General features: G+C 42.5%; 1 protein-coding gene across 3 annotated transcripts in view; it reads left to right on the top strand.

Moving 5' to 3' along the window:
* Nucleotides 1–26,140, top strand: part of LOC136881258 (NF-kappa-B inhibitor cactus) — a 208,342-nt gene that overhangs the window by 130,536 nt on the left and 51,666 nt on the right. The gene's annotated exons all lie outside the window — the stretch shown is intronic.

Genomic DNA, 26,140 nt, shown 5'->3' with positions numbered 1-26,140 from the left:
ACCATTTAGCCATGGAGCCGGACTGGAGCAGCTTTTCGAGAGTAATATACTGTGTGATTCAAAAGGTTGAAGTAACCCACAGAGGAGTGGAAGAAGACGTTGTCATTCCGTCCCTCAAGGGGACGGCGGGCCTTCTGGACGCTAACGCCGTCTCTCAGGGCGGGGAGATTTGCTACGGTGAAAGAGATGTTCCGAGAAGGTGAGAGGGTTGGCAGCCGTGGCCTATACTAGGAACTGTCCCGGCATTCGTCTTAAGTGCAGAAGAATAGAAAACCACGGGAAACCATTTTCAGCACAGCCGACGGTGGGGACCAAACCCTCTCCGTCTCCTGAATACAGAGGCGTAGAGCTACGGTAGAGCGGTGGCCAACCTTCCTCTGCTCGGTTGGCCGGTCGGAGTGCACAGCTGTCGGCCCACGGACCAGCCGTGGCCACCAGTGGGTCGAGACCCACTCCGCAACCGCCGACCGACAAGCTACGACCAGACCCTTCATCGGGGCAGGCATGTAACTGTCGGAATGATATTTTCCTAAACTATTCAGTCCTGACAATCAATGATCTGACAATCGTTTGTTCACACAGTGAAAATGTTTGTTTGTTTATTTATTTATTTATTTATTTATTTATTTATTTATTTATTGTCTCCATCTAGCGGCGAGGATAGGAATTGTGCCGGCTGCCGAAGCCTGTCGCACTCCTATGGAGCAATGCTTAATGGCTGTCAGATGAAATGAAATGATATTGGAGCGTGTCGCTGGAATGAAAGATGACAGGGAAAAGGGCAGTATCCGGAGGAAAACCTGCAGTCTCCGCTTTGCCTAGCACAAATCTCACATGCATTTGAACGACGGAACCCAGCGGTAAGACGACGGCGCGCTGCAACCTGAGCCACGGAGGCTCTTGAATTATTTTGTAAAATGAAAAACAGGCAATGTGGGAAATATAATATGTATATCATGTGATTTTTATTGTACATGTATAATTCGTAACGTTTAACTTAAGAATGTTATCAGTAACAGTAACGTGTTCGCTAATATTTTCCCAATTACTATCATCTCGTGTAACTGATAAACAGATATCAGTAACTACTATAAATATGATGTAAAAATAGGTCGCATAAACACACAGAAATGCGCCAGGACAAGATAAGGTTTTCTTTTAATGTTGGAAACATTTCTCGGCAGGCAAAGTAGGGGTTCCCATACTACGGAAAACGTAAAATTAAGCAGTTTCCTCAATTGTGCCGAAAGTTGAATGGCGAAAGGGCCTGGGAACGTTTCAAATTGTGTCTGAAACTTTTAAAAAAATCGAAAATTACTACCGGCCTAAACGCTGTTCTAGAAAAACAGCCTAAAATACCTTGTTTCTTTCCTCCTTTTCTTTTTTATTCAAATCATAGCTAAATGAGCTTATTTACATAATTCTTTCTGTGACATGTTCCTTGGTTCAATACCCTCAGGCGTTTTTTATTATTTTTAAAAGCGGCTGAAGTGAAACTCTGCATTGACTCACATAAGGGCTCATAGTGGTGCTTAAGTGAAACAATACATTGACTCACACTAGCGCCTGTAGTGGTAGAAAAAGGGAAACTGCTAATCTAATCACGGCCGACTTGATGCGTCGCTCTAGCTAGCTCTGTAAGGAGCGCACTGGAGCAGCTTTTCGAGAGTAATATACCAGGTGATTTAAAACGTTGAAGTAACCTACAGAGGAGTCGAAGGGGAACAACTACTACAACTAAGACGTTGTCATTCCGTCCCTCAAAGGGAACGGTGGGTCTTCTAGACGCTAACGCCGTCTCTCAGGGCGGGGAGATTTGCTACGGTGAAAGAGATGTTCGGAGAAGGTGAGAGGGTTGGCAGCCGTGGCCTATACTAGGAACTGTCCCAGCATTCGCCTTAAGTGCAGAAGAATAGAAAACCACGGGAAAACATTCTCAGGGCAGCCGAGAATCCACCATCTCACGAATGCAGGCTGACATCTGCGTGCCCCTAACCGCACCACCAACTCATTCGGTGTTATTTCTTTTAACCTCGTACAAATTCAGATATATTTTCGGCGGTGATTGAATTTGACAGGGTTAGGACTGGGAAGGAAGCAGCCGTGACGTTATAAGTCATCAATCCCGCGTACGTCTCGAGTATGTATATAGTACAGGTCGAGAGAGTGGGCTGTGCGCTTCGAGAGCTTTAACTGTTAGATTGCGTTCGGCAGATTGTGGGTCCGAGCGCCACCGTCGGCACAGTATTGCCATGTCTACTTATGTTAGAGAAGATTTCCTCAATCTTAACGCATTTACTAGTCGAGCAACTCTCCTTCTTAAGTTCACATACTATGGAGTGACAGTTACCATTTACCGACATTTCTGTGTCGCTGCGACGTAAAACAGGTAGTAAAAAAAAGAAAAACATCAACGGTTTTCATTCTGCATTGTCATTGATCTGAAGACGGTCGTGGTTGCAAGATTGAAACGCGTCAGCATATATAATAACACGACCTATTATCCCCGAAACAATATTAGGCCATTTAGTGGCCGAGAAAGTCTAAGTTTTAAGATAACGATTAATTTATGTGTATCATTTCCCAAAGATAGATAACTCCCTCCAAACCCCATGGCACAACAGCTCCTAAGGGCTATGGCCTACCAAGCGACCGCTGCTCAGCCCGAAGGCCTGCAGATTAAGAGGTGTCGTATGGTCAGCACGACAAATCCTCTCGGCCGTTATTTTTGACTTTCAAGACCAGGGCCGCCATCTCAAAGATAAGTATGGAGCCTTTTATATGTCTCTCAACCATGGCCATCCATCATTACTTAACATCACAGTCTGCACGGTTGCTAGGTAACATCGCGTTTCACATTTTGTATCGCTAATTCAGATGTCTCCCAGCCATAAAACATATTTATGCTAAAATCTGACGTTCAAAGGCGGAATTCACGGGAACCCCTTTCAAGAATAGCAAAGGGAAATTTGAATTCTCCTTTCTTACCCACTATGCACACTCCAGTCAATGTTTCCTTATCGGTATTAGTTAATCAATCATTAGGCGTCTTTTTAAACCGTAAAATTAATTAGTGAGATATAAGACCACTAGCATTACAAGTCACGAGTAGCAGCCAGTTGGAAATTCGTAAGACAAAAGTCTAGTTTACGTCCGCATCGTTTCTAAGGAATAATGATTAAAATTTGGGTTTTCTGCGCTGGGGGACATTGCATAGGAAGAAATACTCAACCGCACATTTCCGTCCGGGTGTGTTCATCAGCGGCAAGCAAAAAGGAAGAAGCACAAACTACGTTATCTTACAAGGATACCAGCGCTAACAATTACTCTTAGCCTATAAAGTAGCTTCATTTAAGAGGGAAAAGTTCCGTATGATGGATGGGCTTAACTACGAATATATCACGAACTTGATTCACGGAAAGGCGGCTAACTTACCGAACGAGTTGACTGAGTGATTAGAGTCGCGTAGCTGTGAGCTTGGATTCCGGAGATGGTAGATTTCAATCCCACAGTCGGCAGCATTGAAGATAGTTTTCTGTGGTTTCCCATTTTCATACCAGACAAATGTTGGACTGTTTTAGTATGGCGTTTAACGACTAGAAAAAAACGTCTTTTCTTACTTAGTCCGTCCTCTCTACCTTACCGTGCTGACGTTTTCGAAAGAGTCCGACAAGTAATTCTGTCCCGGGCCAACTCCTTCACTCTTCTCCATTCTCCTCCTCTCGCTACCGCTTCCCCTCTCATATTTTCCTCCCAAGTTCTTCTAGATCTTCCACGTGGCCTTATTCTCTGCATCCAGGCGCCGAAAGCTACCTTCGCTACTCTGGTATATTCCATTATTTGGAACCGTCCATACTATCGGAGCTGGCTTTGTTCAGCCCTCTCCAGCACAGATGGGCTTTCAAGACTGGATCTTATGGTTTGATTTCTTATTCCATCCCTTTTAGTTTTGCCTACAATTTTACGAAGGAATCTCATTTCTGATGCCTGCAACTTACTTTGGTGTGTGGTGGTTAGCGCTAAGTTTTACAGCCGTAGCGCGAGGTAGAGAGAGATACTATTTTGTAAACTCGGAGCCTGGTCGATTTAGATGTATTAAGACATTCAAAAGTCCAAACCAAACCCCGTGGCACTACAGCCCTTGAAGGGCCTTGGCCTACCAAATGACCGCTGCTTAGCCCGAAGGCCTGCAGATTACGAGGTGCCGTCTGGTCAGCAGGACGAATCCCCTCGGCCGTTATTCTTGGCTTTCTAGACCGGGGCCGCTATCTCACCGTCAGATAGCTCCTCAATTCTAATCACGTAGGCGGAGTGGACCTCGTACCACCCCTCAGGTCCAGGTAAAAATCCCTGACCTGGCCGGGAATCGAACCCGGGGCCTCCGGGTAAGAGGCAGGCACGCTACCCCTACACCACGGGGCATTCAAAAGTCCTAAAATTTGAATTTTATGTTGCAAAATGTCGCATAGAGATGCCATACAGTAGATCATTTTGCCGTGTTATTCAATTTCTCTGTTTCCGTTCCAATCGTTACGATTGATGTTTAATTTTAAAACCTGGCTTAGATAGTCGAAGTCAAGATTTGCAGAAATAAAAAGTCAGAAACACAAATGCTATTGGAATGAGGAAAAACTGAAAAGGTGAACACAACTAGATATCACACTTTATTTTTTAAAACATGATGTCCAAAAGTTTTGCGCGGTTCGGGTAACGAAGCTGTGACTTTACAATTAGGAAATGGTATGTTTGACTCCAATTATAGGCATCCCTGCAGATTGTTTTCCCTGGATTTCCGTTTTAACACCAGATACGACCGCGGCCGCTATCGTCCCAATTCTATCCCTTTTCCTATTCTTACATGGCTGAAAATCTTCCGTGTTAGTGCAACAATAGGACCTGGGTACACGGGATAAAGGATCTTCAAGAAAGAGCGAAAAGAACCACCACGTTCTCCACTAACATGAAGTATTGCGAATCCTTCAGAGGTGATAACCAAATGTTAACCGTGGGCATAAGTGGCCGAAATAATAATAATAATAAATATATATACATATTTTTTTTACAATTGGCTTTAAGTCGCACCGACAAAGATTGGTCTTATGGCGACGATGGGATAGGAAAGGCCTAGGAGTGGGAAGGAAGCGACCGTGGCCTTAATTAAGATACAGCCCCAGCATGTGTCTGATGTGAAAATGGGAAACCACGGAAAACCATATTCAGGTCTGCCGACAGGGGGCTCAAACTCACTATCTTCCGGATGGAAAGACACAGCTGTGCGCACCTAACCCCACGGCCAACTCGCCCGGTAATAATAATATTCATCTAGGCAGTCCGCGTGCCAATGTTGTCATTCCGATTTCCCACCATATACAGTAAAAGCGAAGCGGATGGTTCATATAACCTTCTTCTTCTTGCCGGGCTGAGTGGTTCAGACGGTTGAGGCGCTGGCCTTCTGACCCCAGCATGGCAGGTTTTTCCTGGCTCAGTCCAGTGGTATTTGAAGGTGCTCAAATACGCCAGCCCCGTGTCGGTAGATTTACTGACAGGTAAAATAACTCCTGCGGGACAAAATTCTGGAACCACAGCGACTTCGAAAACCGTAAAAATAGTTAGTGGGACGTAAAGCTAATAACATTATTGTTGTTGTTGTTGTTGTTGTTGTTGTTGTTACGGATTTACCCGTGGAACAGAAGAGGTGAAAGAAGGTGCCGGGATGAATGGGTCTAACTACAATGTCAAGAAAAGAATTGAAAACTGAAACTGAAGGTTATATTTTTGAAAAACAACAAACTTAACAACTTTTCACTTAGTGAGATAACAATGACATTTCAGGTACCTACAAGACTTTAACAAATCCAAGATTCCAGAACTTTAACACTTCCGGGATACAAGCCTCTAGTTTTACAATTTTTGGAGCTCCCAGCTCACATTTTACAGACGAGCATAAATTTGTTACTGTAGTCACGTCTTAGTTCGAGAACCATGGGCAACGGCTGAGTGGCCCAGTAAGTGGTCCTGAGAGTCGGGATACCAGTTGCTATGGAATGGGAGTGGGCATCTCGGACATATTCTGAGTCGTGGCCCTCCTTGTGCTCAGGCGGCTAGGACTATAGAATCTACCGGTGGTCCATAACCCGTTAGAGGAGAGATCCTCACTTGGACTATGTGCAAGTAGGGTACCATCCTACTTCATGAATTTACCGAGCTCAGAACATTTTAAGCAAGCCTCGGACCTATGGGAGTAACGGAGTCCCACTCCCATTTGACAGGCGAGGGACTCCTTGGAAACAACTTGGCGAACGAAATGGAATTCGATGGGGAGCTATCAATATTAATGAGGCTTATGGAAGAAAAAAAGTAGAACTGGCTGAGTCAGCAAAGAGGATGCATCTGGATGTGCTAGGAGTAAGTGATATTCGGGTAAGGGGAGATAATGAGGAAGAGGTGGGAGATTATAAAGTGTACTTGACGGGTGTTAGAAAGGGAAGGGCAGAGTCTGGGGTAGGGCTCTTTATCAGGAATACCATTGCACGCAACATAGTTTCTGTTAGGCACGTAAACGAGCGAATGATGTGGGTAGATTTGTCAGTGGGAGGAATTAGGACAAGAATTGTGTCCGTGTATTCACCATGTGAGGGTGCAGATGAGGATGAAGTTGACAAGTTTTATGAAGCATTGAGTGACATCGTGGTCAGGGTCAACAGCAAGGATAGAATAGCGCTAATGGGCGATTTCAATGCGAGAGTTGGGAAAAGAACTGAAGGATACGAAAGGGTGATTGGTAAATGTGGGAAAGATATGGAAGCTAATGGGAATGGGAAGCGTTTGCTGGACTTCTGTGCTAGTATGGGTTTAGCTGTTACGAATACATTCTTCAAGCATAAGGCTATTCACCGCTACCCATGGGAGGCTAGGGGTACCAGATCCATAATAGACTACAGTATATCTTAACCGACTTCGAATTCAGGAAATCTGTTAGGAATGTACGAGTTTTCCGGGGATTTTTCGATGATACAGACCACTATCTGATCTGTAGTGAACTAAGTATCTCTAGGCCTAGGGTAGAGAAAGTGAAATCTGTCTGCAAACGAATAAGGGTAGAAAATCTCCAGGACGAGGAAATTAGACAGAAGTACATGGATATGATTCGTGAGAAGTTTCGAACAGTAGACAGTAAGCAGGTTCAGGATATAGAAAGTGAATGGGTGGCATACAGGGATGCTGCAGTAGAAACAGCAAGGGAATGCTTAGGAACAACGGTGTATAAAGATGGGAAAAGGCGAACATCTTGGTGGAATGATGAAGTGAGAGCAGCTTGTAAACGTAAAAAGAAGGCTTATCAGAAATGGCTCCGAACAAGGGCCGAGGCAGACAGGGATTGGTACGTAGATGAAAGAAACAGAGCGAAACAAATAGTTGTTGAATCCAAAAAGAAGTCATGGGAAGATTTTGGTAACAACCTGGAAAGGCTAGGTCAAGCAGCAGGGAAACCTTTCTGGACAGTAATAAAGAATCTTAGGAAGGGAGGTAAAAACGAAATGAACAGTGTTTTGAGTAATTCAGATGAACTCATAATAGATCCCAGGGAATCACTGGAGAGGTGGAGGGAATATTTTGAACATCTTCTCAATGTCAAAGGTGGTGTTGTGGACAGCCAATCTCATGGGGAGGAGGAAAATGATGTTGGTGAAATTATGCTTGAGGAAGTGGAAAGGATGGTAAATAAACTCCATTGTCATAAGGCAGCAGGAATAGATGAAATTAGACCTGAAATGCTGAAGTATAGTGGGAAGGCAGGGATGAAATGGCTTCATAGAGTAGTAAGATTAGCATGGAGTGGTGGTAAGGTACCTTCGGATTGGACAAAAGCAGTAATTGCACCTATCTACAAGCAAGGGAACAGGAAGGATTGCAACAACTATCGAGGTATCTCATTGATTAGTATACCAGCCAAAGTATTCATTGGCATCTTGGAAGGGAGGGTGCGATCAGTGGTTAAGAGGAAGTTGGATGAAAATCAGTGTGGTTTCAGACCACAGAGAGGCTGTCAGGATCAGATTTTCAGTATGCGCCAGGTAATTGAAAAATGCTACGAGAGGAATAGGCAGTTGTGTTTATGTTTCGTAGATCTAGAGAAAGCATATGACAGGATACCGAGGGAAAAGATGTTCGCCATACTGGGGGACTATGGAATTAAAGGTAGATTATTAAAAGCAATCAAAAGCATTTATGTTGACTATTGGGCTTCAGTGAGAATTGATGGTAGAATGAGTTCTTGGTTCAGGGTACTTACAGGGGTTAGACAAGGCTGTAATCTTTCACCTTTGCTGTTCGTAGTTTACATGGATCATCTGCTGAAAGGTATAAAATGGCAGGGAGGGATTCAGTTAGGTGGAAATGTAGTAAGCAGTTTGGCCTATGCTGATGACTTGGTCTTAATGGCAGACTGTGCCGAAAGCCTGCAGTCTAATATCTTGGAACTTGAAAATAGGTGCAATGAGTATGGTATGAAAATTAGCCTCTCGAAGACTAAATTGATGTCAGTAGGTAAGAAATTCAACAGAATTGAATGTCAGATTGGTGATACAAAGCTAGAACAGGTCGATAATTTCAAGTATTTAGGCTGTGTGTTCTCCCAGGATGGTAATATAGTAAGTGAGATTGAATCACGGTGTCGTAAAACTAATGCAGTGAGCTCGCAGTTGCGATCAGCAGTATTCTGTAAGAAGGAAGTCAGCTCCCAGACGAAACTATCTTTACATCAGTCTGTTTTCAGACCAACTTTGCTTTACGGGAGCGAAAGCTGGGTGGACTCAGGATATCTTATTCATAAGTTAGAAGTAACAGACATGAAAGTAGCAAGAATGATTGCTGGTACAAACAGGTGGGAACAATGGCAGGATGGTACTCGGAATGAGGAGATAAAGGCTAATTTAGGAATGAACTCTGGATGAAGCTGTACGCATAAACCGGCTTCGGTGGTGGGGTCATGTGAGGCGAATGGAGGAGGATAGGCTACCTAGGAGAATAATGGACTCTGTTATGGAAGGTAAGAGAAGTAGAGGGAGACCAAGACGACGATGGTTAGACTCGGTTTCTAACGATTTGAAGATGAGAGGTATAGAACTAAATGAGGCCACAACACTAGTTGCAAATCGAGGATTGTGGCGACGTTTAGTAAATTCACGGAGGCTTGCAGACTGAACGCTGAAAGGCATAACAGTCTATAATAATTATGTATGTATGTAATGCATAAATTTGTTCAAAGAGCAGAAATCCCCTAAATTCATGGAGCACTTGCTCCCAATATACAATATCAGGCCTCCCAGAGGCACTTTTACAGCACTAGAAAAAGAGCTAACGTGCTCTCAGTTCTCAAGGCAACATCCAAAATATCTTACACCATCCATGGCCCAACCTACAAATTGAAACAGGGGTATTCTCTGTCTTGTACTCAACCTGTAGGGCCTTCGTGTAAAAAGAAATAACAGTAAAATAAATGGCCCAAATACAAAATGAAAGGAGGCGAATGCTTGCGCTCCTAGATATGAACACTTAAAACCTAAATGGCACAATGCCGGTGAAATAGGGGCTATTCCCAAACTACTGAGGTGACTCGTATAAGAATAAATTAAGACATTACGGAAAGGAAGAAAACCAGTTACAAAACGTAGTCACCTCAAACCAATATGAAGGGGAGCTCGAGAGGGTACAACTCTCTCTGTCCCCGATTTACAGTTAAAGATTTTATGAAGTTATTACATAACCCGGCAGAGGTTACATTTTCAGAAAAGTAGGTTACACAGGTGATGATTCGGACCTTTCCCTCAGGTTAAACTGCGGAGCAAGCAAGAAATAAATATGTTATGTGGCCATTACCTTGTCGGTGTACTGCTGCCTGATGAAAGAGGCGCCGCCCGCCTCCTGTTTGACACACACACTAGGTTAGATGACGATCAATTGGCCAAGAGACGAGAAAATCCGCAGAGTATAAACCCTCGGGGAAAGTTCGAGACCATTCAAGATTAAACTATTCACACCCTCTCATTTTTATTGGTGGATTTAAAAGGTACACTCAAAATCGAAGATGAAGGCTGTGATAGGTTGAAAATTAATTACAGAAATTTGGGATTGGCTAGATTCAAAACTGGCGGAAGGAAAAGATAAATATTGCCAACCCAAAAATAAGTGAGCATCAATTAGTAAAAAAAAAAAAAAATGGATACAAAACTTCTTTAAATCAAAAGATCATTCACTTCGCACGAGGGTACATGATCATAGTTTTTTTTAGTAGTGACATCTATGGAAGAATGTCCAAACTTCTTGATGAAGGGCAAACAAAACAAGTAGAAATACAGTCAGTTCAGGAAACCAAAAAAACAAAATTCCATCAGATTTTTGTGGTGACATCTTGTGAATAAAGGTTTAAGTAGGTCTAGTTTCAAGTTCACGGTTCCTCCAGTAGAGGAGTTCTTTTAGGCGCAAGATTTAAATGCGCGGCGTAGAGGTGTACCTCCCGGTACAATTATTATTATTATTATTATTATTATTATTATTATTATTATTATTATTATTATTATTTCTTCTACCGATTTTGCCTCACCCGAGGAGTCGCGGGTGCGAACGGTGTCGCACACGTGGATTTGGCCCCATTTTACGGCCGGATGCCCTTCCTGATGTCAACCCTATGTGGAGGAATGTAATCACTGTTGCGTGTTTCTGTGGTATTGTCTTAATATGAAGATGAGAGTCTACGAACCAGAAGAATTAATCAAACGCGATTAAAATTCCTGTACCGGCCGGAAATCAAACCCGCGACACTCTGAACCGAAGGCCTCAACTCTGACCATTCAGCCAAGGTGTCGGACCGGATGGTTCTTATAAGAAATGAGTAACTTTATCAGGTAGTTTCAGTGTGTACCACCAGAGGTCTTGAAAATGCCGACGATTATTAACGTTTGCTTTTCCCCAAACATTATGATTAATAGGCCTATTATGGATTTCAGAAACGAGGCTGAACTTCTCATCTCTCGAAAGCTCATAAAATTGCTGCTAAAAGGGAGTCCCTCAGTTACGAAGTACACTTGACTGCAACCTGGTGGTAGAGAGGCGAACCTGGACTGCTTTGAGGCAAGTCCCGCAACTATTATGACAGCAGTACTCATTTCCATATTCTAGAATGATTGAGACCGGTAAGTGACGAAATAGCGCTTTGTTAATTCCGTCATTCCCTTGCTTCTATCTAGTCAAGTTCATGACGTCACTACATAGTGTAGGCGTGCTTCAGGTGCTTTCTGGATTTTAGTATCTCACCCAACAACCACCTAACAACAATAGGGATATTCCAGAGATAGTCAAATTGTCTGACATGTAATATCGGCGGAATTCGTTTACATTTTCTAAGAGAGGTCGTCCTTGTAACGATAATGTTAGTTGCGTCACTTTAACTTCTTGAGATTAAAGCTTAAAAAGTTAAAAGAAAAGAACGGACCGTGAAAATCGAATATTAAATATTACTGAATATGATTTTAATGGCGGCTTGCCAAATGATGTCAAATTCGGCCGCGTGACGCCCTTCTTTCACTTGGGCCTGGTCATCCTCCACGAGCTGCTGGTGGTTAGAGATTGTCTTTGCTAGAGGTCCGCAAGACTGCTTGGTCATCTGCAGCCGACGAGCTTGTCTGTACGTCCACTCTCTTGGCACGTTCTGCTCCACACGTATCGGGCTAACTCGATTCCTCAGATTACCTCTACCCTCCTGAACGCGTTTATGGCAATTTTTGATCCATTTATATCGAAGATATTTGACATTTTACAAATGTAGGACAATTTTCAACTTGTCAACGGACCTGGTCACGAAGTTATGGTAACTAATGGCAGGTCGTATGATAGAGTTCCACGGGACAAACGTAACGAACCCCCTTGCAACACTGTAGCAGCATTGCTTCGCGAACTACAGTATACTATACACTTTACTCCGTGGCGACTACCTCGATCTCAGCGCAGAATTACAGACAATATTATGACATCATTGACTGAAAATCCACAGCCTGTTTCCAGTCATTCGACCAGGTCAGGAATGGAATTAGTGAAGACCCCATCTTGCGGCGAGGACAGGAATTGTGCCTGCTGCCGAAGCCAGTCGCAGTCCTCTGGAATAATACTTACTGACTGACAGATGACATGATATTGGAGAGTGTCGCTGCGAAATGACAGGGGAAGCCGAGTCCCCGGAGAAAAACCTGTCCCGCCTCCGCTTTGTTCAGCACAAATCTCACATGGAGTGACCAGAATTTGAACCCCGGAACCCAGCGGTGAGAGGCCGGCGCGCTGCCTGAGCCACAAAGGCTAATGACGTCACTGATTATTGAAACTAGTTTGAAATATATTTTTCATCCTTCACCTTTCTAACCGTACATTAAATATTCAGATATCATCTATAGTTGAAACGTTATGAAGTCGAACTTGCTATATATTCCCCTGTAACGCTCGAAATTCTACGCAGGGCACTGTACACGAACGATACGAAAGAGGTAAACATATAAATTTTCGTTGCTGTACCCTAGGTTTGAAGTGCCATGAATTTCTTACTGGGATAATACTGTACGTAAGCTAGGCAGTGAAGCGTAGCATATAATTCATTGCTACCTTGCTTAGCCTTAACCGTGCTCTCAGGATACAGCATAGAAATGGAACGTCAACCATTTAGGAATATACATGATAACAGAGTGAAAGGAAATATTGTACCACGATCATACGGGATAACAGAGTATTATACTTGCAAGGCACATGTGAACACCATGTTTATATTTTGGACATTCTGTAGGTGCTGTGATGATAGGTTGTAAAACACAATACTTTTATGTAAGGTAATACAACAGGTACGATCACGCGCCACAGTATAGTGACTTGCTTCTGTATAATGTGAGTCACTCCAGTCACAAGGGCAGGCGACCTGTGGTGACAAACACAATTCATCTGGATGAACATCAGAGCAGTAAGAGTGAATCACAAACAGCGCACGAAGTGTTTATGTAACTTGTTGTGTACAAATATTTGCAGTGTGCCACAGACACCATTACCATGGTTAAAACACACGCCAGGCGTGCGACGTAAAGCAAAACGGGAAACATATTTTATTTGTCCTTGCGGACAATAACAAGACGTCGACAGCTGTACCATATTGTAGCAAATATTCTTATACACTTCTCGGCGCTTTAGTAACTTTCCCTTACACTCTGTCTTTCGGAATTTTGCCGTGTAAAAGAGGCAAATTTCAAGGAATCTTCATGTTTCGTGAAGAATTTGCTCCACGTCCTCGCATAAGAAACTCGACCGGCCACGACTGCAACTGTTCTAACTATATCGAAAAGTTTGAAATCAAATCTCTTGATGAAATGAGACCCTCGTTCGTCACCAGATGACGTCACACGCTGCTGTAATCCGAGAAGAGATTCACTTCGCTATTCGTACTCCAAGTCTGATGTTTTCTCCTTCGTGAGTTAAAAGATATTCAGTAACAAGGTAATTCGACTAACAAACGACGGGGAGAGAAAATGAAAGCAGAACAATGAAAGAAAAAAAGGAATGGAATCGAGATGGAGAATCAAGTCTAAAACGGAGAGAGGGGACTGCAAATATCGATAGAATACAAAGCTAGTTAAAGATACGGGAGGCATAAGAAAGAAATGTTTAAATAACGAGTGAACGTAGATAATGAATATACGACGCTCTGAGTGAACCACCTGCAAAACTAAAGAGAGTACGAATTTGGAAAACCGCAGCGAAATATTCAGGGATAGTTATTACTGGTTAAACAACGAAGTGTAGTACAGAATTCAGTGTTTTCTTGACCATTAGTAGGGGTTATAATTTTAAGTGTTTTGAAATCAGAAATTCCTCATTTTGGTTTGTACATTTAGTATTTTGTTGTGTTAGTACAGTTGTAATTTAACGTAGGCCATGCGCCGACACCAGGTTTTACCCTCTCTCTGCCTCATTATTACAATTAGCATCATCACACATACTGTACATTAAATGCAGTTATCACACTGGACACAGAAACACACACACTCGCGTTACGTTCTTCGCCTCTGAAGCATGACCAAAGATGATGCGAACAAATAAGTGAAGATCGCAAACTGCCCATCATCACGACCATATGAACTCGTATACAAGAGCCTAGACATTAGAAAACACACATGCCTTTGTTGTTCCTTTGTTAATTTCTATGACTCCATTCTTTCCCGTCCACTTGATACGGAAAGGAAAATAGATCTAAAACAGATCTCGGATTCTGACAAAGGGTTACTGGACAATGTTTACATAACTTCCAGTTCGGAAATCCAAAATTATCTTCGATTATGTATTTAGAATCGTTAAATCGTCGCCATAAAACCTACCTGTGTCGGTGTGATGTAAAGTACAAGAAAAAATGAATAGTTAAATCTATGCTAGCTAAGATGCGGGGGAGGGGGAAATAAGCGGACGCCCACACACCCCTGGCGTCTAAATTATTTCCGTATGGCTCCTACGGTTCCAGTAACATGGGCGACAGAATTTAAAAGAAAACTGCAGGGAAAAAGTACGTTCTAGAATGACTGTTTCGATTTTTTTAAATTTCGTATTATTTTATGGATGTCTTGTGTAGTTCTGCCGGTCCCATGGTGTAAGGGTAACGTACCTGCCTCTTACTCGGAGGCCCTGGGTTCTATCCCCGGCCAGGCCAGGTATATTTACCTTGATCTAAGGGCTCGTTCGAGGTCCACTCGGCCTACGTGATTACTATTGAGGAGCTACCTGACGGTGCGATGGCGACCCCGGTCTAGAAAGCCAAGAATAACGGCCGAGAGTTTCCGTCATGCTGACCACACAACACCTCGTAAACTGCAAGCCTTAAGGCTGAGCAGCGGTCGCTTGGTAGGCCATGACTCTTCAGGGCTGTTGCGCCAGGGGGTTTGGGTATGTTTTCTGTTATCTAGTAATAACTCTACAAGTTAGACCTGAACTTTCTAATACACATGCGTGACCAGACACTTCACATCATTTTTCCCGCCAGGAATTTTGTTTCGCCAGTGAAGGCCGTATTGAAAAAAGCGAGCAGAACACATTGTGTCGTTAGTATGAAATGGTTTGCTCTCCCTCATTTGTGAGGTTCGTTTAAGAAATTGCATATTACGATTTCGTTTCAGTAATCAGAGATATATCACATCAAACAAATATTTTGTCCTTCTTTGGGAAATTACTAATGATTTCCAACGGAATGGACAGCATTGACTCTTGCAGTGCATCGAAAGTAAATGTATCGTGTAACGTACCTTGCGATAGTGTTTCCGATAAGCCGAGTACACAAATCCTCAATGAACAGACGGAACACGGAACACATACAGATGGCAACAGTCGAAAGTACTCTACCAGCATAGACCTAACAAAGAGAGACAGAAATTGTAGGCCACAGGTACAAGGGACTTCGTACAAGTTTGACTAGAAAGAACCCGTTCAAAACTGGTCTCACACCGACCCCGCTATAAGCAGTAAAGTGGACCTATGGTTTTCTTATTTTGACATATTTAACATGTCTTATGTCTGGGACTCATCGGAAGGCTATGATGAAACGTATGGATGGATGGTCAGACAATGTTACCTAGCAACCGTGTAGGCTGTCTTATGTCTGGTGGACATTTCATTTTCGCAGTGGCGTAGCCAGGATCGACCGATAGCGGCAGGGGGGGGGGGTGTAGTTACAAAACTAAGATAGAACATAATGAATGTGCATGTGTCGTGCGCACATGCATGTGTATCATCATAAGGACAATGATACAAATAAATTATGTTGGTATTCAGATTGCAGTACCGGTACAGTGTAAAATTTACATTAACATAGAGAACATGAACAATGTGAACAGTTTTACAGCGAACGGTATGTTCAGATTACCATCTAAATTCCAATTTTCGAGGCTTCTTGGAAAATAGATTCAAGTTATCTGTCGGTTTTACAATTATGTCACCGAGCTCGATAGCTGCAGTCGCTTAATTGCGGCCAGTATCCAGTATTTGGGAGATAGTGGGTTTGAGCCCCACTGTCGGCAGTCCTGAAGATGGTTTTCCGAGGTTTCCCATTTTTATACCACGGCCACTTACTTCCCACTCCTAGCTCCTTCCTTTTCCATCGTCGCCATAAGACCTGTCTGTGTCGGTGCGACGTAAAGCAACTTGCAAAATTAATAATGTCTCTTTGAATGTTCAAAAGAGCCAACCCATTGAATCGACTTCCACTTGTTTATTGTCAGTTTCTGTTCATTTTATTTTGTAAAAATTCCATGGGGGGAGAGGATGTCTAACCCCCTAACCCCTCCCCCCTTCGCTACGCCCCTGAATTTTAGCGATGGGAAAAGTTATTTCTTACATTCTATTTATTTATTTATTTATTTATTTATTTATTTTAGAAACCAAAACAGCGAGAAGCCGAATTACAGAGTTCCACAATGAAAAATATATTTACAATGGAGTAGCACAATACAAGCATAAAAAATATAAGTGAAAGAACAATGAGGAAAAATCATCTAATGATAAAAGTAGCGGAAGAAAATGAAAAACTAACAAAATAACTGTAGAGACACAACAGTTGACAATAAGACGTAAAGGCAAAAGAAAAGAACGAGTAAAATTAAAGATTGAAAGTAAAACGAAGAGAACATTATGTACCATGGAGGGGACAGCAATGAGAAGAGAAAAAAGGAATATCAAGGAAATGAGCTAGGTCAACTTAAAGGAAAAACGTCCAAGTTCCTGTCAGAAGATAAAGAGTTAACGAGGGTTGGAATGCAGATAAATTAAGTTCTTTGAACAAGAGAGAGGCGGGAAGACGGAATATGAAGGGGTGGATTTATCCTAGTTGTGCGACTTGGAACATGTAGGAAAAGGAAGGATACAGGTTCAGGAAAACGAAATAAACCGTTGACAGCGTTATACAGAAATCTAAGGTCGGCTACTTTCCTGCGTGTGGATAACGGGCGAAGGTTTAACTTATCTAGTTTTTCAATGCTGCTCAAGTTTCGACAATCAGATCCTCTAGCTGTAACAATGGCACAGAAGAATGGCTGCACGCGGGCAGTGTGTTTCAGATAGTGGGTGAAGAGGTAGACCAAATGGGAGATGCGAATTCAATAATCGGTAGGATGCAAGATACATAGTAGGCTCTGAGGGCGCGGATGTCGGTGATGTCAGAAAATCGACACTACAAACCGATAATTGACAATGCTCGTGAAGTTATCTTTTGTATATGGGGATAACCTTTCTTTATTTACACCCCGTCTACCTTTGTTCCATCATTGGTGTCCTGTGGGATTGCAGAGTACACACATCTCACATTTGTTAATTGTGGGACGACAAATACGGTGGGTGTATTATACTCCTACCCAGTGGGGCTAACCATGCACTTTGCACCACTATTACTATTTTCTTCAATGAACGTCATACATAAACAAAAATGTGAGTCATTTATGGTAATCATCGTCTAGAATCTGCGCAGTTGAGCTCTAGATACATAAATATTGCCAGAGAACGGGACACACAAGAATTAGAATTTCTAATCTCTTTTAAGTGAGACTGGGTGGGGAGCAGATCCGCCATCCATGAAGCGTTTGACGTCAATCTGAGGGATTCCTGTCGTGATTGACGTGATGTAGCATATTGCATGACGTGGGGCACTCATTTTCAAATTATGTACCTGCTTTCTTACGTCAGGCAAGCAAGCAAGGGCAAGGTCAAGAACAACACCCTTTCAGACATTGTGAGCCGGTGAAGGGTAATCGCTAACAGTAGCCTGTAACGTCAATTAATTTAATTTACGATCTGGTATTCAATGTGTTTATGTACTGGTGCCGGTGACTACCATTCATAGACTCGAGAAACAGGTAGAACTAAACATCAACATGTCATCCTTCAGATGATCTTCCGTAGCTTCCATTTCAAGTACAGGAAAGCAGTGGAAGGATTTAGCGATACAACAATACAGACTTCGGTTTGACGTCACTCTCGGAATGAACAGTGGTGTGAATAAGAATTTCAGCTAACGCGAATCTGAATAATAATAATAATAATAATAATAATAATAATAATAATATGGCCTCGGCTCCTGTGTGCAAGCATTTTAATTTGACGGCATAGCAAGTGTTTCAATTAAAGCTGGTAATTTCAGGTGCTGCATCTTATTTTTTTACCATTAAAATATTCAAAATTGACATTTCTTACAAGGAAAACATGATATAAACAATCTTAACTGTGCACCTTTTCTCGACGGCAGCACCTTTTTGCATATTTTTCTTTTTAGCACTCTCTTTCACCTCCTGTTGTTTGATCCTTTGTCGCGTTTTTATTCCCATAAAAATCCAACAAAGGAAACCGAACGTCCGTGGCTTAATCTACTTTTCTCACGTTGTCTGTTTTATAGATGGACAAATTTCCTACTTTCTGTTTTGTTTTTGTTTTTTTTGTAGAATTTACGGATTTCGGGGTGGTATCATATTAATTTTGCTTCAGTGCGGACATTTTACGCGAAAACTTTCAGATTAGTTTGAGATTCAGTGAACTCCCATTAGGCAAAAGGTCCAGAAGTTAGTTTGCGTTTTATCGCGTAAGCTTTCGAACAGGAAGGAAAGGGGGAAGGTGAAGTCAACGAGACCAATTAGCAATCCCACCAATCAGTATCACTGATTGCTGTGGTGGGGAACGAATTTAAACCGTTGTAATTTTTTAGTCCTATCTGTGTCGGTGCAACGTAAAGCAAATTGTAACAAATAGAAATAGCAAATAATTATTGTGCTTTGGGACTGTTTTAAGCAGCCTTTTTTTAATACATGTGTGAATTTTTGTCCTAATTGGTTTTGGTACAGTTGTAATATTTATGTTTTAAATTTGCACATTTTACGCCGCTTTTAAAACTAAATTATTGTACATTTCTTGCACCTTTTTGACCCAAAGTTTGCATCTAATATTCCTAGCTCTAGTTATAATCATTATCGTTGCCATCATCCGCGTAAATAAAATTATAATTTTGTCTGTAGCGAAGATCGGTGTAATTTGGACCGCGTAACTTCGAACGGACATTACATCACTGGTAATTACGGGAATGTTATATTTTTTATGAGACTTGATTTCCTTTTTTTATTTTGCTAGTGTTTAATGTCGCACTAACACATCAATTCACAATGGCACATAAATAATATAAAAAGTATTATTAAATAGGTCAATGTAACATTGACTTAACATACTTAAATATTTTAGTAGTTCCTGAATGCATGAAGCATCCTCGTGTTTTCACCAGCAACTTCTCAGCACACAATCGAACCACAGAATATGTTTTAAGGAAAGTGAGCAATACATTTCTGTTATTTCACCCTCGACCTTGGATGTTCGAGCAAAACTACTTACAGGGTAAAAACATCTGGCTTGACCATTCAGCGAAGTAACTGAACATCGAAACACAGTAACTTTCAAGTATTTCTGGAAATATAGGTTCTATCTAAAAAATAATAGGAAATTCAATTTCCGATATCTTATATCTGATCTTTTCCACCGAGCTATAATAATAATAATAATAATAATAATAATAATAATAATAATGTTTTGGAACTTTATGACCTAAAGAAGTACAAAATATGCAAACGAAAATGCCTTAAATACTAGATAAATTTGACCTAAAAAAGTAAAATATATCTTGAGGATTTTTGGAACAGGTAGCACGTATTAGAGTACACTCAACTCTCGATTTACCGTAATCGGATCAACCGCGTTGCGGCTTAACCGCGATATCAAAAACACTAAAAATGCATGAGTGTTAGGTGTTACAGTAATACAGAATTACAAAGGGTCGGGATAATATTGCCGGGTCGTAATAGTAGCAGGGGTGGCGCCGAGACCTTGAAGTTGTGCTTTCTAAGTGCTACTTTTACTGCAACGTGTTGGGTAAGTTAATAAAACAATACAGTGGTGTCATTTCTTATCATTTTAACTGTACTTTCAGTACGCCTGTTCTATTTTTAACTTTTTGCGGGTTAACTGCAATTGTACTTATCCGGGAAGCCTTAACCCTACATTATCCCGGTTAATCGAGATTTGAGTGTATTTCTAACATTAAACGTGTCAGAAAGTGACAAGCAATAATACAGCAGACACATTTAATTATGCAAAGTGACAGAGCTACAATAAATTAAAACTTCATCCCTGAGGTGTAGTTCCCATTCTGTTCCCTAAAAATAATCAAAAATAAACTATTAGCATGCCTTTTTGGTACCGTACCTGTCGGCGTGTCCGCCTCTGTGGTGTAGTGGTTAGCGTGATTAGCTGCCACCCCCGGAGGCCTGGGTTCGATTCCCGGCTCTGCCACGAAAATTTGAAAAGTGGTACGAGGGCTGGAACGGGGTCCACTCAGCCTCGGGAGGTCAACTGAGTAGAGGTGGGTTCGATTCCCACCTCAGCCATCCTGGAAGTGGTTTTCCGTGGTTTCCCACTTCTCCTCCAGGCGAATGCCGGGATGGTACCTAACTTAAGGCCACGGCCGCTTCCTTCCCTCTTCCTTGCCTATCCCTTCCAATCTTCCCATCCCTCCACAAGGCCCCTGTTCAGCATAGCAGGTGAGGCCGCCTGGGCGAAGTACTGGCCATACTCCCCAGTTGTATCCCCCGACCAAGAGTCTCGCGCTCCAGGACACTGCCCTTGAGGCGGTAGAGGTGGGATCCTTCGCTAAGTCCGAGGGAAAAACCGAACCTGGAGGGTAAACAGATGATGATGATGATGATGACCTGTCGGCGTACGTTCGTACAGCATTTCTTTTTCTGAATCATCTCATGGTCATAAAATAAAATACGTACTACCGTATTTTGAAATCCTGTGTTTGAAACTCGACGCTGATAACATGTACTTTGTTGAAAATGACGCCCCAATTTAAACAAAAATTCTCAAAATATAAGCAAATATGACCTTATATCACTATGAACAAATTATGACCAAAACATTAAAAATGGCCGAAATATGAATTTATATGGAACATAAAACTGCGTTAAACGGGGCCAGGACCCATCATTCACAGTTATTTCTCAGATTTCGGGGAAAATGACATCAGGAATGAAATATGACTTTTCCTTAACGTCCGAACCGTATTTACAATAATAATTATAATAATGTCATTGTTACCTGCTAACTCTATGGTTGTGAGTTGTTTAGTAAATTAGTGCTAATCAAAACATGTAAATGACTACCGTAATCACCACCACCATCATCAGTCCTAGAGTGGCGCTTAACAACTCATTAAATCAAGTGTAATCGTAATGTTTTATGCTGGTCTTTGCTAAAAATCCCCGGCCTTGGTAAAAACTTATCCTTCAACCATTTACACTGCTTGTCACCTGGCTGTTTCCGAGCGGCACCTCTTAAGTTAATCCCCTGAGAGTAGAAGTAAAGCTTTAATCCTACCGTTCAGACCCTTGTCCTCATGGAAAGAAAAGGGTTTTGTCCTCCTTTCACAATAACACAGCACTCCCGGTACAAATGCGAATAAAGATTATTTTTCTTACTGCCTGCCAAATCAATACACGGAAGAGGCAAGACTAGTTTTGCTGAAGTTGTAGTGTTCTTGTACAAGAAAATAAGCTACGAATTTCCTGAGCAAATCTACTAAACAGTTAGATTTGTTGTTTAAAAGTCTGAAACAAAACTAGTTGTATCAATCTTTATTTTACTTGTTGTTGTATGTCCGGCGCTCCCTTTCTCGCTCCACCAGCCAGCTGCACGCGCGCCTGTGTATCATTCTGCTAGCTTCGACGCGCAGCCCTCAGTGCGCGTGCCTGACCATCGAGTGTACTATAAATAGGAGCTCCCTGCCTGCTCACTTGCCCACTTGCCCCGGTGTCCAGCTCCAGAATACACCCTACGTCGAGCACGGAGGCTACTCCTCTTGAAAATGTGCTTCGACCAGGTGGACTGAATTTCTGGCAGTACGAGGTTTCACCTCTGGTCACCGCTCCCTTACCTGTTTCCGCTGCCTATGTTCCGTAATTCTTTTACAAGCCATTGTCATTCCCTAATTTACGCAAGCTCCCTTAGTTTCGCTAGGTGGAATTTCTTCAATCAATTGAACTTGCTTTTTAGGAATTCAGGCACTTCCACAAACAAGGACTCTCTCAAGACATTTATGTTAGTGTGCCAGATAGTTCTCGACTATCAACGTGTCAATTCACAAAGACTATCTTTTCAAGATAGAAGTGTATATAAAGACTGTAAACCTGTACATATTGTATAAAGACAGACTTTTCTCAAGATTCAATATTTCTTTTTGCTTCAAAATAAATTTCAGTTATTTGTGTAAATATCATAAAGTGAAGCAATAAAAGTTGTGTTTTGTAAATTTCAATCTTGGTTACAACACAACTCTATGGCGACGAGGTAAAAACGCAACCACCTATAATTCTTCGCCCCAGTTGCCAACTCTATGGCGACGAGGTAAAAAGCAACAAACTACACGTCATCAGCCCCAATCGCCAACTCTATAGCAACGAGGTAACCACGACACTACAATTCAACAGGCCCAGTTGTCAACTCTACGGCGACGTGCTAAACAACAACGACACTCCAACCAGTTCTGACACACAGCTTACCTTACTCTTTCTTGCACGCATCTCGCAATGGCTACTGCGGAACAACTCGCTACGGTCTTCCAAGCCTTACAGCAGCAACAACAACAGTTTATGCAACAACAACAGGCAGCATTACTTCAGGCTATTCAAGCTATTTCTGTCTCTACACAGCCATCAGCTATTCCTCCGTTCTCTGCTTTTGATCCGGCTAAGGAAGAATGGTCAGTTTATTTAGCCCGCTTGCAACAGCATTTCATCTGCCATTCTGTCCCAGATGATCAACGCCGCCGCGCACTATTTCTTAGTTCGGTTGGCAATGCTACGTGTGAATTACTACGTAAATTAAGTCCGGAAGAACACTTATCTGAGGTACCCTTCACACAGCTCTTGGCCCGTCTCACGGAACACTATGCCAAAGCTCCTCACATAGTGGCTGCTCGCTATAAATTTTTTCAGAGCAGAAAGCAACCCCATCAGACACATACTGAATGGATAACTGAATTGCGTGGTCTAGCTAAACCCTGCCAGTTCATCTGCTCCAACGACGGTTGTGGTTCATCCTACACTGATTCTCTCATTCGGGACATGATAATTTTACATACTCCTGAAAACAAAATACGTTTTGACGCTGTCAAGCAGAGTAACCCTTCTTTAGAAGACGTCCAGCGTATTGCTACGGTTTATGAGCTTACTACCAAGACTGCCGCAGCCATAGCTTCTCCACACGAAGTTGCACAAGTCTCGCCTCAGGCCCGCAAGTCCTCTACTACAGTGACCCGTACGGATAAGGCGCTCTCCACCAAGCATTCTCGCCAAGTTCCCTCTCGTAATGCTACACGGAAGCCCAATTCTAAAAGCACCTCGAAACTCCTGCCTTCCTGCCGAGGTTGTTTCAAGCATCATGAACGTCGTGACTGTCGTTTTTTCAAAGCTACTTGTGAACGATGTAATAAACTTGGACACATTAAGACTGTCTGTCAAAGTTCGTTTCGCCCTGCTAAGACTACTGCAGCACGCCGGAAGCATATACAGCCCCGCCAAGACATGGAAGTTGATCAGATCAATCTTATTCTTCCCACAAAGGATTCTCACAAAATCATCATTCCTCTCTCATTCTCTGATCGATCTGTCGATTTTCAATTAGATACTGGATCACCTGTCTCTATTATTAACCTGACTACCTACCACGACTTAGATTCACCTTCATGCTCTCCAGCTGACATCCAGCTAGTGACATTTAACAAGAAGAAAATTGACATCAAAGGTCAAATCAAACTTCAGGCTAGTTATAAAGGAATTCAGAAGGCCATTCCTCTTCTCGTAGTTAACAACTACACTGCATCAAACATTATGGGCATGGATCTATTTAACTTATTTGGTTTCCAGATACATGACAACATTAACGTCGTATCTACATTGCATCCTACTTCTGACGTTACCGCTCTCCTAGCGCAGTTTCCTGAAGTCTTCGACTCTCAGCTCGGAACAGCCAAAGACTATACAGCTCACATACAGCTGAAATCCGGAGCTAAGCCTCGCTTCCTCAAATCACGTCCAGTACCCCTAGCACTTCAAGACCAGGTCACGAAAGAATTAGAAAGATGGATACAAACTGGAATTGTTGTACCAGTTACTTCTAGTCAATGGGCTACTCCACTCGTGGTAATCAAGAAACCTGATGGTAATGTTCGACTTTGTGGCGATTTTCGATCTACAGTCAACGCACAACTCGACACAGATATCTTTCCTATTCCACGTCCAGAAGACTTATTCCGTCGTCTCTCTGGTGGACAATTCTTCTCTCGAGTTGATCTTAAAGAAGCATATCTCCAGCTACTTTTAGACGAAGAATCTAAGAAATTTCTCACACTCAACACTCCTCTCGGACTGCTCCAGCTCCAGCGGCTCCCATTCGGTGTTTCATCCTCAGCGGCTATTTTTCAGCGCTATTTGGCTCAACTCACCGCCTCCATTCCCGGTTGTGCTAACTACCTGGATGATATTATTGTTACTGGAAAAGATCATCAGGAACATCTAACCAATCTACGCCTCCTTCTCCAGAAATTGAAAGACAATGGTCTACGAGCGAATCTCGCTAAATGTACCTTCTTTCAGCCTCAAGTTCACTACCTAGGACATATACTTGATAAGAATGGAATTCGTCCTAGTACACAGAATGTCTCAGCGATAGTAAACATGCCAGCACCTCAGAACCTCAAGCAGCTTCAGTCCTTCATAGGCAAAGCGAACTATTATAATAAGTTCATTCCACGCTTCGCTACAGTGGCAGCTCCATTAAACGCTCTACGTAAAAAAGGTGTTAAGTTTCAGTGGACTCCGCAATGCCAACAGGCATGGAAAACAATCAACAACGCCTTAATTCAAGCTATACAACTCACTCATTTTCAGCCCGACAAGATCATCACGCTAGCTACTGACGCTTCAGACTACGGTGTCGGTGCCGTTCTCTCCCAGAAGGATCGTCATGGCCAAGAACGCCCCATCGCCTTCGCTTCGAAAACACTTAATGACCATCAACGTCGATACTCACAGATAGAGAAAGAAGCTTTAGCCATCATCTTTGGTATTCGCCGTTTCAATGAATATCTCTATGGCAACCATTTCCTGATCATTACCGATCATAAGCCTCTAGTACACTTATTCCATCCTGGTAATAAGATCCCAGAGAATTCCCTCAGAAAGCTTCAAAGATGGTCCATGTTCCTCTCTGATTATTCCTATCAGATTGTATATCGAGCCACATCCCAGCATTGTAATGCTGATGCCCTCTCCCGCTTACCCGTTGGTCCTGATACTGCCTTCGATTCTCAAGAATCTGAATGTCTTCAATTGGACATAGAACTTGAAGATACTGTATCCAGTTTTCCTATTGATGCTACCTGCATAGCTAAAGCTACGGATAAGGACAGTACACTTGCTACGGTACGTACTTACATCCGCAACGGTTGGCCTCTTCAGAGCACACTTCCTGCCCACCTGGCACCTTATCATCGTATGCAGCATCGTCTCACGACTCGTGCCGGAGTTGTATTACTAGAAGCAGGCACCATCTTCCGAGTGGTTATCCCACTTAGCCTACAGAAACAAGTTCTCGAGTTATTACACCAAAGCCATTGGGGTATCTCCAGAACAAAGCAACTCGCCCGTCAACACTGCTACTGGCCCGGTATTGATGCCGCCATCGAAAAGCTAATCCGTCATTGTGAGCAATGTCAAACGAATCAGAACGCCCCGTTTTCTGATCTTGCTTCATGGCCTCCTGCTACTACTCCATGGGAACGAGTTCACATCGATTTCGCAGGTCCTTTCCTCAATTCCATGTGGTTAATAGTCATCGATTCACTATCAAACTTTCCATATGTCGTGGATATGCATTCGACTACTACAACCGAAGCTACCATTCGTGCTCTCCAGAAAATCTTTACTACAGAAGGTTTACCGCAAGTACTCATTTCGGACAACGGACCTCAATTTACAGCTACTGCTTT

Source organism: Anabrus simplex, chromosome 9 (genome assembly GCF_040414725.1).
Source record: "Anabrus simplex isolate iqAnaSimp1 chromosome 9, ASM4041472v1, whole genome shotgun sequence".
NCBI lineage: Eukaryota > Metazoa > Arthropoda > Insecta > Orthoptera > Tettigoniidae > Anabrus > Anabrus simplex.
This window is presented reverse-complemented; position numbering and strand designations above follow the sequence as displayed.